Source organism: Amblyomma americanum, chromosome 4, assembly GCF_052857255.1.
Source record: "Amblyomma americanum isolate KBUSLIRL-KWMA chromosome 4, ASM5285725v1, whole genome shotgun sequence".
NCBI lineage: Eukaryota > Metazoa > Arthropoda > Arachnida > Ixodida > Ixodidae > Amblyomma > Amblyomma americanum.
In genome coordinates this window covers 1,031,223-1,051,539 of record NC_135500.1, presented here as the reverse complement: position 1 = coordinate 1,051,539, position 20,317 = coordinate 1,031,223, and the positions used below count along the sequence as shown (strand labels likewise).

Here is a 20,317-nt window from a genome sequence, read left to right as displayed (position 1 = left end):
GCAGCGAAAGTCAAGTCGCGACATTTTCACGTGTTGGAAATCTCGAGTGGATGGATGGGTGAATGACAGCTTTTCTTTCCAACGGAAATTGAGACCCCTTACTACTCACCGCCCCCCACATGCATAACTAGAGGGCGGGGGCCGGAGCCTCCGCGACTAAAAGCTACCAAAAAAATTTTATCTCTTCGCGGCATCAGCCGCCAGGCGGATTGGCTTATTTCTTTCGAGCGGGTTCTTCGCTGCGCAGCAGGGCTGCCCAGCTTTCTCTGCTTTCAATACCTTCGTCGACTCCGGGGTAGTCAGCGCATTCCCATATTCTTTGCTTCCGGGTAACCGTGGAACGGCCGGACTGTCGGAACCTGGACGAGTGCGCGCAAACCTATTCCGAAATCATTGAGTACAGACTAAACATAAAACGGGTACCACCGCCTGATAAGAAGCTAATAGTGAAGCGACCGCATGGCGGTGCCTGCAAGCCGGAAATTTCGTTAATCCAGTATGGGCCTTTCAAGTCCTACCAGGTTAACACGAAAACCAAATCTCGACTGATACATATGTTTTGCGTAGGTGCATGCGCGTGCATGTGTTTTGTGTAGGTGCAAGTGGCAATAAAAAAAAGTAAATTGCGCCGAAACGTTTTTGTGTACCGCTGCTGCATAAAAGCCTGGCCACCAACTTCTTGTAACGCCTATAAACATGATCTAATTCAGATCACCGGCACGCTAACACGAGTCGCGCGAGGTAAAGCATTTGTTTGTTCATATATCTATAATTACTTGCCTAATTACCCCCGAAGGCCTTTTAGAACTACAAAAGAAGGCCAAACTGGATGAGTTGGAGTAGGTGCACTGCCGTACTGCAGCCCGAAGAGAACAGGCGACCGGGAGGAAGCTCCTTTGTGCGCTTTCCTTACCCCCGTACGTTGTTTTTTTTTTTGCATGCTAAACACGCTTTTGAATAATAATTATGGCTGCGTTTCGGAGTTCGCAGTGCTGCTCATCAAAACTAGTGTGCTGCGAGATATAGTTGCTGCAGTTGCGTATCGAGATAACGAGCAGAATTACTTGTGGCAGATATATGCGTACCGCTGCATGACGACTTTGCCGCTCTGACTCAAGGACAAATTTGTATGAATTCTGGCGCCATTGTCGATCGTCAGCCATAAACAAGCGGTCATGAATGCAAATATTTGCTTTGCTCAAGCATACTAGGCTTATATAATAGGTTTTTTGTTCAGTTAGGTGCCGCTGCATGTGCTACGCGCTGATGGAAGATTAAGAGATGTGCTTGTGCTGCCATGAGGTGCAAGCATTCAGGGAAAAGCAAAAAGGCACACAGTCGTAACGAGCTCAAAAAAGTTCAAGACTGTGTGCCTTAAAGACAGTGCTGGAAGTGGCCTTAGCTCAGCGTGGATGTGAACCAGCTGGAAAAGGCAGAGTTTACAAAAAGGTAACAAAGTTATATAATGGAAAGAGAAATATTGCTGCAAATATTTTGTGCAGGCGGTTTCGGCACGCTGCGTACCACCAGATTGTCTGGTTAACGCGGAAGAGGCTGGTGGAGAACAACCGACGTATTCTACCAAGCTTTGTGCTGAGCGCTGTTCGAAAGGAGTACCATACCAAAACTGGTCTCATATACAGGGTTAAAGCATTACACGGAACGCCCGAACGAGAGAAAGTAAGCGGCACTGGCAGAAGATTGCGTTGATCTGTGGTTCGCCAGAGCGCGGGCCGCAGCGAAGCAAGCGCAGCCGGACAGCCGGCCAACTGTCCGTGAATGGCGTCACTTCCGCCATTTCTCCGTCTCTGCCGTCCCCCCACCCGGCACTACCGGAAGCGACCAGGGCGTGCCGGCGGCGGGTTTTTAAGAAGCGATTGCAGCTCTGTTTGCGGATAGAATCGGGAAAAAAATTACACACATGATTTTCAAGGTCCTTTCTTCCCAACCACAGCGTATCATGCGATTTGAAAACCGTTTCAGCTTCCCTTTAAGAACGGTCTCGTCTGCAATCTTCGCCAGATGCATTCCTGTGCATCTACCAATTGCTTGTCCGAGGGCGGGTAAATTCTCCGCTCAAGTTTGTAGTGGTACGTAATGTCGGGAAAGGGCACCGGCCCATCTCTTGTGGACCTCCTGGGAAAGTCCGACTCACCTGCTCGGCTGACGAAACCACGAGCATTCATGTGAGCCGCCTCGTTCCCAGGGTTCCCAGAGTGTGCCGGTACCTAGACAATTTTCACCTCCGTAGTCCCTCGCCGCGTTGCCCGATTTAGCACTCATGCCGCTGTGACAGATATTCTGCCCCTCGCCAAATTTCAGATGGCTGTTTCTGAGTCGCTTCAAATCAGGTCAGCTTTAGTACTAGCCATAGCTAGCGTTATCGCTGCCTCATCTACAGTTTCTGAGGAGCGGGTTTCGACTGATTCAGAGGCGAACAAGCGTCCCCGCACGTGCACCACCGCAACTGCAAACGCGTCCTCGTCGACATCTGCGTACATCTCGTACTTAGCATGTAAAGCTCTTGTTCTTGCCTTCCTGCGGTCCTCGTGCCTTGGTTTTCTGGTGCTCTGGCTCTTGCCTTCCCGCGGCCCCGATATCCCTCCCAGCCTTGGCGGTATCTTGATCAAGGCGAGATTAAACAGGAACGGAGATGAAACTGACCCCTGCGGTGTCCCCCTGCCTCCCAAAGGGAAGGGATCCGATTTCACTTCTCCGACTGCAATCTCTGCAGTCCTACCCTCCAGAAATGATCCGATGTACCGGAAGGTTCTACCCGCCGGTCTGATGTACGGTAGGTTCCTTAATATTAGCTCACGGGTAACATTCTCGAAGGCCTTAGTTAGGTCGAGCCCCAAGATATCCTTGGTGCCCGTGCCGTACCCAGGATCAACCACGTCCTTTTTTAGCCGTATCATGACGTCATGCGTTGATAAAATGGCCCAGAAGCCAATCATCGTTTCAAGTATCAACTCCTTGTCCTCCATATAACCCCGAAGCCTGTTGAGGACTACATGCTCCATCAATTTGGCCAAGAATGACGTCAGCGAGATGGGACGAAGATTCTCAATACAGACTTTCTTCCCTAGTTTAGGAATAAATGTAATACTAGCATGCTTCCACTCTGCCGGGATCTCCCGGACCGGCCGATACTTGATCATCGAGTCCGCGAGCGCCCCTACTGACTTGAAATCCAGGTTCCTCAGCATTTTATTAGTAACCCCGTACGGACCCGCTGCCGACGTAGTACGAAGCTGCCCCGTTGCAAACTCCACCTCCGCCACCGCAATGTCCGCATCTAATTCTACGTTTTTCCTCTTCCGAGTAATCCGGCAAACAACTGCCCGCCTCGCCGTTTATGTAACGACTTCGAAGATCGTGTGTAAACTACGCAATCGTGTCTTGATACCGATGCACTAATTAACCTAGCCATTTGCCCCTTCTGCGCCCGCCGATTTATCGTTCAAGCTTGGTGTCACCTTTTCGTGCACTTACGCGTGTACTTCCAGACACCCTTAGAGCGTGTGGGGGTAGCGGTCTCGGTCACAATAGAAATGTCATCGACTCAGCGTTGCAAGCTCAGCTGGAGACAATGCAACCAAGTGACAAGTGGGGTGGTCTGGTGCCCTGCTTTCACCGGTCGCAAGCCAGAGAATGGGTCTGAGCCAAAGGTTCACAAACAAAGCAAAGTTTATACAGCGAAGAGACGATACAGAGGATTTCACAATCACTCGTACGAGCACATACAGAGTGATTTACAAATACAATGCAACTTGTGCAAAGTAACACGGGAGAGAGATTGAAAACAACAAAAACTCTGCACCTAAAGTGCACTAACAGAAGAGAGAGACAAACAAACAAAACACAATTGTTCACCGGGCCCTGCGATAGTTCGACGACCTGAGGATTACGACGGAGCCGTCCCGCAGGTTGGCGCACGCTGCCTCGCTGGTCGAGGCTGAGCTAGTGGTGTTGTCCCGGATGTCGAGCTGGCACGCTTCTCTGAAGCTTAAACGGCGGCTCGGGCCGACAGACAGCGGTCAACGCCCCTCATTTATAGGCGCGGTCCATGTCTGTTCGTTCTTCACTCCAAGGTAAGCGCGCACATACGCGCAATATCAACTGCACAATTTCCTTGTTCACGCGCCGGGTGCGCGACCCCATTGGTTACGCGCGGAAACCGGGTTCCAGAAGCATCCAGATCCTTTTAGCGTTGCTCCGCCGCCGACGCGAGAGCGAAGGGGATAGGACGTCACTTAGCACGGTCAAGGCTACGCCCTCTCCGTCGACAATGAGTAGAAACTACTCGGTCATTCTCGGACAATCGATGGCGCGCGCGGCCATGTTCCCTTGGTGCCGCGCCAGCGATCAAAGTGTAAAGTGCAACAGCACACGCAAGGTTACGCGCTCTCCGGGGTTCCTTCTTCGCTGTTTTAGTTTTATTTACGCTGTGCGCGGGCGCAATTGCTTCCGCGCTGCGCCGTTTCTTTTTTTTTCCAATATGCACCGAATGTTGTGACACTTGGCCGCCTTCCTAAGGAGGACCCATTATGCCTTTGTTTCCTCCACCTCCGAAGAAGACTCGCATGCGCTTCCCACTTGTGTTACCGTCCACAGAGTCCGCCGTCAAGCCGTCCTCCACCGTCGGACCTTTTCTGTGGTACCCTTCACGTTCTACCTGAGCGCCTCAACCCAGGCTCCCACGTCCTCGATTTCCCCGTTCACTGTCTTTCCTGATTTTCCGAAATCTGTCCCAATCCTCTAGTTCCTTTCACCTTATCGTTGTGCTTAGCAGCATTAACTACCGTGGAAAGAATATAGTGATAACTTCCCAGTGGCTGTCCCGTGTTTACCCACTTTGCATCCCTAATAGCCTTCACAAATGTGAGGTCTACAAGTGTAGACGTGCGGGTTAGTTGGTGCTTCATACTTGGTTTAAACAGCGCAGACAGTGCAACAGCGCGAAAGTGTGACCCTTCCGCGTCCGCGTCTTTTGCGCTGTTTAAACCAAGTAAAAAATGTGAGGTCAGTAGAGGTGTCTATGCTCACGCTGTTTCCTATCCTCGTATGATCTAGCGCGTTGTTCAAAATATCCATCACAGGTCCTGAGCTACCTGCCAAGGCCTATTTTCCTTTGGGCTGGCTCGGATGTAGCCCCACTCCAGATGAGGAGCATAGAAATCCCCAACCACAATGAGTTGAGCCCTAGCCGCTAGCCGCTGCATCTTTATCAGGTGGCCCGGCAATCCCACCCCATTATCTTTTGGAGAATAATACACATTAAGAACACAGAAACTCTTATCGTCCTTTCCTTGGGCAGAATCTCTAGGAGGACATATTCCTCCCTGCTGCTATCAATGGTATGCTGAATCACTGTGGTGTTGCAATGGACTAGCACGGATGATCGCCACCGATCAGTCTCTGGCTGTGTAAATGCCTTAAATCACGGTAATTTCACCAAGCCACTGGCCTCTTGCAAAGCTAGAATGTCTGGCTTAATATATAGATTTTGTATGTGCAACTGCAGGTTCCCGCGCTTGCGACGAAACCCCCGGCGGTTCCACTGCCAGACCTCAATTTGCTGGCGAGGGGCCATGATTAGGCACTAGGTTCACAAACATCGGCACTTGGCTGACTACCGGAGGCAATCTAGCTTCTAGCAAAGCATTGAGCTGTTGAAACATGCCCGTAACCTGGGTTTTTGGAAAGCCCGCAAGTCGTTGGTGAAGGCATCACGACGCTTCTCCATCTTGTCTAGTCTGGCCTCAATCCTGTCGACCCGAGCTTCCAACCTATCCTGTCTTTCCTCCAGTTTTCCTACTCTGTCCGCAAGGGCAGGCATGTTCCCCCTGAGACTTTTGAGTTTAACTATTGACTGCGGCCTCTCCTCCGTCGAAGTTTGTGCCACTCTCTTTGCATTAGCTCACTCATCCGCCGGCGGCGGCCTCTTGACCGTCCCCCGATTCTCCGCTTCCATAGCTTGCTCTCGTCCACGCGAGAAGCGGTCGCCTGCGCCGCTTTTTGTGGGGCCTGGGCCACCAGAGTCTGTACCCTTTGTTCTTTGCAGCTTTTAAGCGCGCGTTCTATCTCTGCCATCCTAGCTTCCATCCTTTTAATCGTCTCGGCTTGCTGCTGCACCTGCTTTTGTATAGCTCCTTCTCTCGAGCAGTCTCACTTTGGGAGGCCGCGTTGGGCCAGCTCACCTTTTTCCTCGTGCCACTTGGTCTTCTTCCACCTTGCCCTCCTCTTTTGCCACGCTCGGGCCCGGGCAGAGGCGGGAAGGAACCCGACCGGTCCCTGCTCTTGTTATCGCCGCTCGCATCGCTGGTTGACGCTTCCTGGGCCTTGAGCGCCGCTCCTTCTTACCAGTTTGGCTCTTATCGCAGCTCTGCTGCAGGCCCGTCGGCTGCTTACGGGCTAGACGAAACTTTCAGTTCCGGCTCCCCGTGCTGTACGTGCGCCCCATGGCACACGATGCGGTCCGGCGTGCACGTCAGCAACTCTCCTTCCGGCGGTACAGGATGGTTCTTCCCGTAACGGCGACATAGATTAGTCTTCGGACGATTACAAACGTCCGCCCGATGTCCCACTCGTCGGCAGTTATAGCAGGTCTGGACTAACTCTATACGGAATCACAACGTACAAACAGTTCCAGTAAATGACTTGCCGGGGAGCATGCTTCCCCCCGAACGTGATCTGAATCGCCTTCGACTTAACCAAAGGTCTGGCATCCAAAATTTCTATGCCTTCGTTCTTCAAGAATACCACCCGAACTTCTGCCAGTGGGCATCCATTGTACGCATTGTAAATTACTCCACGCACAGACTTCTCTGGCACCGCCACGTACGCCGAAACATCAAGGCCATGACCGCCCAGCTTGAGCACCTTTACATTCGCATATGCCCTACAATGATTCTTACTCGGCGTGCTCCCCGTCATCGTGTTGTTTGTCTTGTTGACCCGCACCAAGTCTTCCTCCGCCGCATTCGTCAGCTACGCTACCGCTCTCAAGGCACATCCGACTTTACTCGACATCACCACACTCAATTCTCCATTCCTTGGCCGGCACACAACCTTGTATCCTTGGCTGGCATCTTCAGAAACGGTCCCCGTTTCTTCCACACCGGCGCTTTCCCCAGCTTTACTTGCTCTACTCCGTGCGCCTGGCGCCCGTCGCTGCCCGCCTGCTTCTCCCGAGGCCTATTCTCGGAGTGATCCCCGTACACAGGCCCAGTGGCGCAGCCAGAAATTTTTTCGGTGGGAAGGGGGGCTCATGTTGCAGCGCGGCCTCCTCATAGAATTGGTCGAGGGATCAAACGCAACAATAATAACTGTATTGTCATTGCCATTGAAAATGTCATTGTGTGTTGGATAGCACTACGCACTGTCTAGACTAGTGAAATATGTATTTTTTAATGAAAGAATATATTCGTATGTCTTAAAAATCGTGGCAGACATGATTACAAAACATAAAACTGAGCAGGGGACAAGACACACAAAAGCAAACAGGACGAGGTCGTCTCCGGCCTCACAAAGAGCAACAACCACAAGTCATAGACCCGGAGTCCGGTGCAGCCCGCGTCGGCTCGGCCTAATGAAACAACGAAATACACTCAGTTGTAAGTTCGGTGCTGTGTGTGTTGCTTCTCTCTATCTTGTCCCTTTTTTCGTGCTGTTTTCAGTCTTGAATCATGAACCAACTGGCCCAAGAATCCTCCCTTTTGCAGTTAATTTCCCTTACATCGGGCACTTCTTTCCCCCTATGTGTTCTTCAACATTCGTCCACTTACATCACACTCCTGGTTTCTGCGACCTGTCGGGCACGCATGATTGCGTATTCAGTCAAGAACGGCTTTGTTCCACGGGAACTCGGCTGGGTGGTGGGCCCTTTACTGCCCTCCAGCAAGCAGGCCGTCCGGCTCTGCAGGATTTTGCGCTCCGAAGCCTGGAATCAAGTTACCTACTTCAAGGACTGTCTAAAGGTGGTATGCTTTAGAGAAGCACCTCCGCTACCCAAGTCGCTGACTACATGTGGCGAAAATTGCTTGCCTAAATCCCGAAGAAGCCTCGTAGTTCTCCACCCAAGCAAGCTGTCTACACCGTGGGGAACCCTCAAGTTCCTACAGAGGCTAACAAAGCGCTTACACTAGGACCCAAGTTCTGCATACACTCTCAACTTGGCAGAGTGGAGCTGCTATCGGTTGTGAGGGATACCACTGCGAAGGTGAATGCAGAGGAGCTTGGCCGGTGCATCAGCGAAGGCGTTGACGTCCTGAAGGCAACTAAGGAAAAAGAAGCCTCAAGTCAGCATTGGTAAGACGATTGCTTGTCACCGAGCAGCGGGGCTCCGGCTTGTCTTATCTGACAAAGAGGGTGGTTTCGCTGTAATGGACTGAGACACCTACAACCAAAAGGCGCGCGAGGCCATTGCGGGAAACTTCCGAGCTTTGAAAAACGTGAATATTCAGAAAGTCAAGAATGAAGCTGAGAAACGGTGCAACGCACTTCTATTGTGCAAACTGGCTGCATCAGTTTAGAAAAGCGACAGCCTCAGCTTGGCAGTTTTCTTTTCCGAAAAAACCCACAAAACCGAGTGCCCCTTCAGGGTGATAGTTTCTGAGCACGGCACATGGCAGCACTCTGTCGGGCTATTCTTGCAACGGTCGTTATTGATGCCAAATGTGAACGAATCGTTTTTCGTTCGAAGTAGTCGTGCAGTCACAGATTTCCTCAGAAGCAAGTCTCTGAAGAGTGTAGGTGCTTTTTCGGTTGACCTGAAGGATATGTATTACTCACTGCCACACGCCTCCCTGTGTGATGTTGTCAGAGAACGCATTGAAGAGGAAGGATCCATTCGCTTTCAAAATTCCTGCGGCGTCAGCACTGAAAACTTTCTCGAGATACTGTCCTACCTACGGTCTACCTGCGTTGAGTTTGAGGGAGAGCTGTACTTCCAGCGAAAAGGGGTCTGCATAGGATCCTGTATTGCGCCCTTGCTAAGTGACCTTTTGCTTGCACGAGCTGACAGAAGATTGAACGAGGCCCTTCATGACAGAAATGTCGAGCGGGTTTTTCGGTGCGTTGATGACTACTTGATAACCAGATGTATGCATTAAGAGACAAGCAGGGCAATGTCATTAGCAATATGGATAAGATAGTTAACGTAGCCGAAGACTTCTACACAGACCTGTACAGTAGCCAATGTAATCGGAGCGCTAATGAGAAAGACATCAGTGCACAGCAATGCGTCATCCCGCCAGTAACGAAAGATGAAGTAAAGAAAGCCTTAGGAGCAATGAAAAGGGGAAAAGCAGCTGGGGAGGATCAGGTAACAGCAGATCTGTTGAAGGATGGAGGGGACATCGTGCTAGAAAAACTAGCCACCCTGTATACGCAATGCCTTATGACCTCGACTGTACCAGAAGCTTGGAAGAATGCAAACATTATCTTAATTCATAAGAAGGGAGACGCCAAGGACTTGAAAAATTACAGGCCGATCAGCTTACTATCCGTTGCCTACAAAGCATTTACTAAGGTAATCGCTAATAGAGTCAGGGCAACGTTAGACTTTAATCAACCAAATGATCAGGCAGGCATTCGTAAAGGATATTCCGCAATAGGTCATATTCACACTATCAATCAGGTGATAGAGAAATGCGCAGAATATAACCAACCTCTATATATAGCTTTCATTGATTACGAGAAAGCATTCGACTCAGTGGAAACCTCAGCAGTCATACAGGCATTGCGTAATCAATGGGTAGAAGAGCCTTATGTCAAAATACTGGAAGATATATATATATAGCAACTGCACAGCGACTATAGTCCTCCATAAAGTCAGCAATAAAATTCCAATAAGGAAGGGCGTCAGGCAAGGAGACACGATCTCGCCAGTGCTGTTCACCGCATGTTTACAGGACGTATTTCGAGGCCTGAATTGGGAACAGTTGGGGATAAGAATAAATGGAGAATACCTAAATAATCTGCGATTTGCTGATGACATTGCCTTGCTGAGCCACTCAGGAGGTGAACTGGAAATCATGATCAATGAGTTAGACAGGCAGAGCAGATCGACGGGTCTAAAACTTAACATGCAGAAAACCAAAGTAATGTTCAACAGCCTAGCAAGGGAACAACAGTTCACAATTGGCAGCGACAGCCTAGAAATTGTGACGGAATACGTCTACTTAGGGCAGGTAGTGACAGCTGATCCGGATCATGAGAGGGAGATAACTAGAAGGATAACAATGGGGTGGAGCGCATATGGCAAATTCTCGCAGATCATGAGTGGCAGTTTACCAATTTCCCTCAAGAGAAAAGTGTACAACAGGATAATCTTACCGGTACTCACTTACAGGGCAGAAACGTGGAGGCTAACGAAAAGAGTTCAGCTCAAGTTAAGGACAACGCAGCGAGCCATGGAAAGAAAAATGATAGGTGTAACGTTAAGAGATCGGAAGCGGGCAGAGTGGGTGAGGGAACAAACACGGGTTAATGACATCCTGGTCGAAATCAAGAGAAAGAAATGGGCTTGGGCAGGACATGTAATGCGAAGGCAAGATAACCGCTGATCCTTAAGGGTAACGGAGTGGGTTCCAAGAGAAAGTAAGCGTAGCAGGGGGCGGCAGAAGGTTAGGTGGGCGGATGAGATTAAGAAGTTTGCAGGAAAAGCGTGGATGCAGCTGGCAAAGGATAGGGTTAATTGGAGAGACATGGGAGAGGCCTTTGCCCTGCAGTGGGTGTAGTAAGGTTGATGATGATGATAATCTTCCGGCATTCAAGCGGCGGCTTCTCAAGGGAAGTTGAGGACCTTCATACCCTGTTTACAAGCATCTTGGGTGACTTTGAAGTCACCAAAGAAGTGCCTGAGGAGAACAAGCTGCAGTTCCTCGATACAAGGCTCATTTTGGAAGACAGGCACTTCTGTTGGAAGTACGCTCGACGTTCGCAGAAGGGCTTTCTACCCTATTCTTCGGCGCACTCCAAAGTGGTGAAGCGTGGAATAGCTGTGATTGCTTTAAGGAATGCCCTCAACAGGTCCTGTCACCACCGCATTTTCGAAAGTGTAGAGGCGCAAGCTCAAAGACTGAGTGCTGCTGGTAATTCGAAGGCCATCATCAACAGCATTGCCCACCATCTTTTGAATGAACTGCGTAGGCCTGCCGACTCCAAACAGCCTGACCGAAGTTTGGTCAGGACAGCGGCCATCCCTTATGTCCATGGCGTCAGCCATCGGCTGAAAAAGATTGCGGGACGAGGCGGTGTGCGTGTAGGATTTTCGGCACCCAACAAATTGCGCAGGTTGTACAGGAAAGCAAAGGGGGCCGAGAAAAAGAGAGAATCCTGCAGCACTAAGCACGTGACGCAATATGTTGACTGCCAAAGCAAGGTGATCTGTGAAATCCCTCTGTCATGCGGTGCCACTTATGCTGGCCAGACTGGCCGCTGCTTAAATGACAGATTAAGAGAGCACGCTAATGATGTCAGAGTAGGCAGAGGGATCACACTCGCCAAGCTTGGGACAACATGCAAATGCACTCCCCCGTTCAACAAAAGCAAAGTGTTGCGCACGTACGCAAGCCAACAAAAACGAGAACTATACGAAGCTTTCGTCATCCACACGAGAGGTGACAAGTGCTTGAGCGTGTAGTCTCTTCGCTTATCGAGAAAAGAGATAGCCTTTTTTAGATATTGACCTGCAATAGTATCGATCTTCTATCATGGTGTTCTTTTACTTTTTATGTGTATTTTATTGCGCTCTCGCACGAAATACACTAACTTGTAAGTTCGGTGCTGTGTGTGTTGCTTCCCTCTATCTTGTCCTGTTTTTGGCGCCGTTTTCAGTCTTGAATCATGAACAAACTGGTCCAACAATCCTCCCTTTTGCATATACGTCCGCTCTGCGTACCGGCTCTGCGAGGAAGGCGGTGGTTATTCGTGACGTGTTGAGCAATCATAGAGGGGATAGCCTCCATGACTCAAGTGATGAGGCGTCCAATCGCTTTCTCCACCAGGCTATCAAATTTGGAATTAGGAAGGGCTTCGAGGTCGGCAAGGGAAGGTTTCAGAGGCGGGGTACTAGGGGGAGGGGGCGTTGTTTTAGCCTATAAGGCTTGAATTTTGGCGAGTAGCATCTCGTTTTGGTGCCCGGAGAGAAGCTACAAGGTTGTGGAGCTCGACGTCAGCCGCCGAACTATCCCCCCCCCCCCCCAACCCAACCCAGACCGGGAGGACTGGGAAACGACTTTGCTAGGCTGCTGTGACCTGCAGGCCGAACGCGCCTTAGTCGAGCGAGCCCGGGTGGTGGCCGACGCCATTGGAGTCCCGCACTAGGGACCGCCACCTAGAACTTGTAAGGTCTCGCCCCCTCTGGGTCAGCTCATACATAACCTCGACCCTGTAAGTGTATCTGGCCATAAATGTTTTTCACCACCACCACGCCGGGATCGAACCCGCGTATTGCGGTTCAGCAGCCGAGTGCCATAACCTCTGAGCTACCGCGGCGGATAGACTTCAATGCAGAGCGAAAGCTCCTTTACTGCATTCTTGACTTTTATTTTTAATTTTTTCCTCTATTTTTTTTGTTTTCTTTTTATTCCGCCTTGTTTCATACCTTTTATGATCTGATGTTTTCTTTTGTTTTTATCTTCATTTTTATTTTTTATTTCTTGTTTCCATTTTTGGTCTTTTTTATTCTCTTCGTTTCATTGTTTTTCTTTTTCACTTAATTATTTTTGTTTGGCGTTCCACTGCCTCCAAAGTTCATTTTGCGTACCGACATGACCTTGCAAAACGGAAGGAGTAGAGCTTCCCTCTAAAACCAAAAGCCATTTTTTTTTCGGCACAGTCATAGCAGCCGATCTATTGTGTCATGTTTTTTCGTGATGTGCACGGTACAGACGATGTCTACTGACCGGGCTGCCGGCGTTTTAAATAGCAGGAACATAAACGTTTGCGTGCAGTGGGGCCGTGCGGGTGCTCCAAATTCCTGTGTTCTTTATTAAATCTTTTTATGATAATTATGATTATGATGACTGACGGGCGGCCACAGAGAGGAGAAAATGTAGTCGTTTAATGCATTCCAGCATTAAAAATAAAATACGAGTTAGGTGGCGAAAGGGAAGGGGGGCTCGTAATGGGTTCGCACAGGGCGGTTAAACATGTCTGTTCCTTTAAATCATCATAGTCATCAACCTGACTGCTGCCACTGCAGGACAGAGGCCTCTCCCATATCTATCCGATTAACCTTGTCCTGTGCCAATTGCGGCAGTCTTATCACTGCGAACTTGTTAATCTCATCCGCCACCTAAATTTCTGTCGCACCCTGCTACGCCTGCCTTCAAAAAAAAAAAAGTCGAGGAAGATGCACTAGTAGAAAGAACAACGTAGACTGCAACATCGATTCGATTAAATATGACGTCACGAGATAACGCAGCATATCAAATCCACAGTTAGTACGTGATTGTGGAATTCTCCTCGTTTCTGCATGTCGTGCAGAGCAAAGATTTCTTTTAGTCTTCATACCGATATTAACCAATAGATTATGATTTCCGGAGAGCACGTTGTTGGGCGAGTTGGTCGCACATACTTAACGAAGGGAATTGCGCTAAAAAAGACACGGACGAGAAAAGACAAGGACGGGCGCAAACTCGCGACTGATTTTATTCAGAAAGAACACAAACATATATATACCTAGACTCTTATTCAATCATTGCCTAAGCGCACATGCCAGGAACGTTTTCTCTTTCTTATACAAATTGATACTAGAATCGCTTACGCATTCATCACCTGACTTATCAATGAAAAAAGCCTCTGCGAGTTCACGTGCTACCTGGTTACGACTGCGCCTTAAGATTTTTGTTCTAGCCAGCAAAGGCTGGCATGCTTTATCAGGCGTAGCCAAAGGGCATGCGCCGCAATGTAAGGGCAAATTTGACCCTTTTCCGTTAACCATAGAAAGCTTATGTTCCCTTAGTCGTTCATTTATACAACGGCCCGTCTGGCCGATGTAAACTTTTCCACATGTCAGGGGAATTTCATGCACAGCCCCGACAGAACACCTGACAAACTGGGTGGCGTGACGTTTCGTGCAGTTTCGCACGCATTCCTCGCCGGAGACAACCCGGGGACACAAAAAGGCCAACTTGCGCGTGGCAGAAAATACCACCGGCACACCGTAGCGATTGGCTACATTCTTTAGGTTCTGGGACACCCTATGAATATAGGGGACAACCGCCGGTCTGGTCTTCGGTTGACCGCCACCTTTTTGAGGTGTTCTAAGTTTCAAGCTTTGCAGAAGCTTCTATGCCACAGCAACCATAACGGAAACGGGAAAAACCAGCTTTCTGTAACCTGCCAATCTGATTGTTGAGGCTGTCTTTTACCAGGTGAACACATGATTTTTGTAGGGCTTCTTTCAGGCACAGCATAACAATGGCGCGTTTAACCGTCTTAGAATGAGCAGACTCAAATGGCAACAGTTCTTTCCGGGCTCGTGGTGAGTATATCCAACACGTGTGATCTGGTGTTAAAGTGATGTTAATATCTAAAAACTGCAATTTATCTTGCGGACGGCCACCAAGCCTCAAGTGTCTGCATGCCGAAGACAGTCAACTGTGGAAAGGGACGCCGAAGAAGTCGGCTCTTTCTTCAAAGAACATTAGCTGATGCTTCTACAGGCAGACAAGGAGGGAGGATTTGCCGTGCTACCAGAGGGGATGTTTCACGACAAAGCCGTTGAAGCCGTCGGAAGGAACTTTGTCACCAAAAACGTGAGGACTTCCAAGGTAAAGGCTCAAGCCATAGAACTGTGCAAGGACTTAGCTTTAGATAGACTTTCAAGAGCTGTTAACAACTGTAAACGCAATAGCCTAGAACTGTTTTTTACCGTGAAGACGCACAAAGATGACAAGCCGTTCCGGTGTATTGTAAGTGAAAGGGATACGTGGCAACGAGAGATTAGCTCTTTTCTCCAAAAGTGTTTAAAGAATTTAGTTATACAAGACCCTTTTGTTGTAAAGAATTCAGGTGATGTGGTTTCTTTCCTACAGGGTTCCTCATCTTTAGGTTACGCTGTCTCTTTTGACATAGAAAACCTGTTCTTTTCTATACCGCACGATGACCTATTTTGTGCAGTTAGGTCTTGCATCGACGAAAATGGTGTAGTAGATTTTCAGAATACTAGTGGCCTAACCGTGGACAATTTCATGAAGCTACTAGAATTTTATCTTGAGTCCACTTCTGTAACTTTTGACAACCATTTTCATGTTCAACGTCAGGGCATTTGAATCGGGTCTTGTGTGGCACCGGTACTGGCTAACATTTTCTTGGCCAGCATTGATCGTGATATGGTGTGTTATTTGGACGACAAGATAGTTCTGAGAGTTTTTAGATACGTGGACGATTATTTGGTGATTTTTAAGAAGCAAACCGGTTTGACCAGATCACACGTGTTGGATATACTCACCACGAGCCCGGAAAGAACTGTTGCCATTTTAGTCTGCTCATTCGAAGACGGTTAAACGCGCCATTGTTATGCTGTGCCTGAAAGAAGCCTTACAGAAATCATGTGTTCACCTGGTAAAGGACAGCCTCAACAATCAGATTGGCAGGCTACAGAAAGCTGGTTTTCCCGTTTCCGTTATGGTTGCTGTGGCAGAGAAGCGTCTACAAAGCTTGAAACTTAGAACACCTCAAGAAGGTGGCGGTCAACCGAAGACCAGACCGGCGGTTGTCCCCTATATTCATAGGGTGTCCCTCAACCTAAAGAATGTAGCCAATCGCTACGGTGTGCCGGTGGTATTTTCTGCCCCGCGCAAGTTGGCCTCTTTGTGTCCCCGGATTGTCTCCGGCGAGGAATGCGTGCGAAACTGCACGAAACGTCACGCCACCCAGTTTGTCAGGTGTTCTGTCGGGGCTGTGTATGAAATTCCCCTGACATGTGGAAAAGTTTACATCGGCCAGACGGGCCGTGGTATAAATGAACGACTAAGGGAACATAAGCTTTCTATGGTTAACGGAAAAGGGTAAAATTTGCCCTTACATTGCGGCGCATGCCCTTTGGCTACGCCTGATAAAGCATGCCAGCCTTTGCTGGCTAGAACAAAAATCTTAAGGCGCAGTCGTAACCAGGCAGCACGTGAACTCGCAGAGGCTTTTTTCATTGATAAGTCAGGTGATGAATGCGTAAGCGATTCTAGTATCAATTTGTATAAGAAAGAGAAAACGTTCCTGGCGTGTGCGCTTAGGCAATGATTGAATAAGAATCTAGGTGTATATATATTTGTGTTCTTTCTGAATAAAATCAGTCGCGAGTTTGCGCCTGTCCTTGTCTTTTCTCGTCCGTGTCTTTTTTAGCGCAATTCCCTTCGTTAAGTTATGATTTCCTTTCACATCGGCTTAAGACCACCTGAACAAGTTGGCATTCTACATCTATAGAAGAGGAAGTAACTTTAGTTCAAGAGGAATTTGCTGCTTTTGAGGGCGAAATGGCATATTACTGAGAGCGCGTTGCTTTCGTCGTAGAGTATCAAGATTATTAATAATTAAAACAGCAGTAAGGCCCCATATTAAAAGGCAGAGCAATACACTGCACAAAAACTGCCCATTATGCACAAAAAGTTTCACGCTTTTTGGTGAATACAAACCTAATTTTCTAAGAGCAGCACACACGAAAGAAAAGTATTGTCATTTTCTAGTTTCATGCCATATGTTCAGCAATACAACGCACCGAGGCACTAAAATGCAGTCGCAACATGAAAAAATAAATTCATTAGGTTTGTAGCAGGCAGTTGGTCCTGTCTACGGTTTTTCGGTCTGAAAAAATAAAACGCGAAAACGCGGAACTCTCGGATGATAATTCTATCAGTATTTGATTGGTGTCTTTAATTAGGTAATCTGGGTTTCAACTGAAAAAAGCATTGTGGTGTCGTCAGCAGAGATTACGAACTTTAATGTTGATGTTAATTGACCTTTACTTTAATGACAATAACACAGGCCAGAAGATAAATCCCTGTGGTGCACCTGAGCAAATTAGCTTGATGTAAGAATTTTTTTCAACAACGGCTGTCTTCTAACGATACTGAAGAGAGGACTTTATTATTGAGAAAAAGTTCCACAAAAACTCTTGTGACCCAGTTTTCAAGTACCGTATGAGATTAATATGACCAAGGGTTTCTGAGTACTCTATGATTATATCTAATGAGCATAAATGCCATTTGAAAGACTTCATAATAAGTTCCTTTTGTGTTCGACGATTGGTTTCAGTCGCGAAGCCTTTCATAAAACCGAATTAGGCACAAGAAATAATATTATGTTTCGTGACAAAAGGTTTCTACGACAGTGTATTAGTTTTGCTAGGCCTTTCCTGAAGACAGAGACTACCAAGATAGGCTTCAGGCTGGGCAAAATCACTTGTCTCCACCTTTCTTGAGAACTTACTTTTATAGCCTTAAGTTTTCTCCAGAAGTTTCGAATAATGATAAAAAAGGCTTAATATGTGTTCCATTACAGACGCAGGGGGCTGAAACGTGTTTCCATGGCCAAATCTGCAATCCCTAGGCATCATAACAGTTGATATTTTTATAGATACAAAAATGCTTTACACTTCGTGTGCTCTTATAGGAGGACAAAATGCAAGCTGGATTTGCTTCTAGGTTTAAAGTTGTGCATGAAGTTATGATCATAGCTGTTATTCGGTGAAGATACAAAGTGGTCGTTGAAGTCGCTAGTTTTGTACTGGAAACACCTTCGTCCGACAATGTGATTTCATTGACTCGAGATGTGTCATTAATGCCACGACCCGAAATATAATTGAGACGCGCCCATATTTACCCTGCTTTCTTCATAAAACTGTCGCTTTAGATTTCCGCTCAGCATTATCATCGTTGTGAATGAGGAACTGTTGGCATAATTCGCCGTTTCACAAAGTGATCATTGGATCTTTCATACTATATCATGAAGTGACCCACACCGTAGGACGAACAAACAGATGCACACATCATCTCTTCGTCCCAGATTGTATGCCACATTTCGTGCTGTTCATGATGCTTCACAATGAACTAGGCCGCCAAAGCATCTTAACTCTCCTTCTAACTTTCGGACTGTGAGTTCCGCCTCTGGATCCAGCAACCACAGTTAGAGGTCGGCTTTGATAGTTCACAACCTGTAACCATGTGTTTCAATCACACAGCTTGGCAGTTTTTCTGGGGAATGCAGCAAATTATAAGCAAATAAACTGGCTCCGCAAACACGGGGTGCTGTGCTGGGCAGGATTCTATCACAGCGCAAGCATCCGGCGGGTCTCTCTGGGGCCACATGACAGCCTGAGCGTGTCCTTTGCAGGAAGCCCCGCCCCCACCCGCCTGCCTGCCCCCGCCGCACCTCGTCGGCTGCCGGCCCTTGCAAAGTCACACCTCCTCGGTGGACCTTCCCTGCCGAGGTGGCGTCGCGTGCTCACTGTTGTCGACGGCTCCTTCGAGGCGGACGCTGAGGCTGGCTCCGGTTTCAATTTCTGCCTCTGTCTCAATATCGGCGCCACAGCAAACGCGAACGGCTGGGACGGCACTGTTCTGTGCGGACCTACCTCGGCAGAGGGCACGCCTATGGTCCGCACTTGTTTTTACTGTTCCTTCACTATCTTCCCTTTCGTCACGAAGAAATGCAAGCACTGGTGGCCTCACATTGTTTTGCTTTTCTTTACGTGCGCCACCCGTACCGAATAAAGGCGATCCTTTCAACGAGCCAAGTCTGCTTCCTGAGTCACTCACCAGATGACAAGGGCGGTTTCGCATCGCCTTTCGAAGAGACATGTGGCACAGCCTAGACGGAACTCGGAGCAGAAAATTAACGGAGTCACTGCTACAGGCCTATAAATTTTATTAGGTTTGAGACAGCGGTCGTATCATCAATCCGGTATACGCCCCGTTAGTCCAATGCTACCGGGGGAGACCTAGCATGTTTGTTTGCTTGTTTGTTTGTTTGTTTGTTTGTTTATTGATACTGTCAGCCCAAGAAGGGCTTTTACAGGAGTGGAGAAAAAGAATACAACAAAGAAAAGGAAACTCCCGCTCCAAGTCAACGACAATGCAAAGCAGAGGTAGTAAATGGAAAAAGTGGCACACAGTGAACAAGTGAGGGGAAAAAACGCTCGTATTATACGCACCGGAAACAGAATATACATAGACGCAATCATGTCAGGGAAGATGAGACCCTCTAACCCAGCTGTAAATGCACTGACAGATGATGATATGGCAACTGAATCTGGTAGTTCATTCCATTCTCTAATCGCCCTTGGGAAAAAGCTGTATTTGAAAGTATCATTGCGTGTAACCGGTGGCTCTATGTATAAACTGTGCCTGTGTCTGGAGCGTTGGTCTGGGGAAATTACCCAAAATTCAGGTAAGTTAATCTTAACCTGGTTATGAATAATTAGAAATAAAAATTTTAATCGATCAAACTTCGTCCTTAGTTCTAAGGGTGGAAGGTTTGCACGCCTGCATAGTTCAGTAGGAGATAGCCCGCGCTGATATTTATTAAATATGAATCTTGAAGCCAGTCGTTGAATCCTGTCCAATTTATGTCTGTTAGTTGCAGTGTGCGGGTCCCATATTATTTTAGAATATTCAATAATTGGCCTAATAGGCTATGGTATTCACTTCAGGAGTTGCATTATACAGTCTGCGCCGGAGTCCCCAGAGAACTTTATTTGCCTTACTACATACTTCATTGATGTGCGTGTTCCACCTCAAATCCGGAGTGAACCTTTTAGTTCGTGTTAACCGATACTGCTCACGAGACTGAAGGTAGGATGTAAACCATTTAGTAAAATTGGGATTTCTAAATATTGCATTCATTTTGAGCAAGAGTTTCGGATGTGATACTTTATCAAACGCTTTGGCGAAGTCTAAGAAAATTATGTCAATCTGTCCTCGGATATTTAATGTTTGTGAAAGATCCTGAACTGTGCAGTCGGTTTCAGTTCAAATACTCTCAGAACCGCAGCGGTGGCCAAGTGGATGAGCATCCGCCTTGCTTGCGGTAGGTGCGGGGTTCGATCCTCAGTGCCGCCGATAAAATGGGTATTGTGCCGCTGATGAAATGGGTATCTTGCCCTTTGCCCTGGTCTCGTGCTCGGCTCATTTAGGGTGAAATGCTTGAAAAACAGGTCTTTGACCCCACCTTGAGAAATTGAAAATACCTTGTGCCATGGCGCTCTTTGGCCACAGATGTCCCTGCGCCATAAAAATCTGTAAGCATCATCATCACTTCTCAGCAGCCATACACCTAGAATGAAAAGCTAGGCTGATTTCTCTCAAGC

General features: G+C 48.0%; 1 protein-coding gene across 1 annotated transcript in view; it reads left to right on the top strand.

Moving 5' to 3' along the window:
* The window catches only part of Mip (Myoinhibiting peptide precursor), a 581,927-nt gene extending 563,187 nt beyond the window's left edge, over positions 1-18,740 (top strand). Inside the window, exon 5 of the mRNA XM_077664070.1 lies at positions 18,343-18,740. The gene's annotated coding sequence lies outside the window, so the exon portion shown is untranslated. The remainder of the gene's footprint in view (positions 1-18,342) is intronic.
* The last annotated feature ends 1,577 nt before the right edge of the window (positions 18,741-20,317 follow it).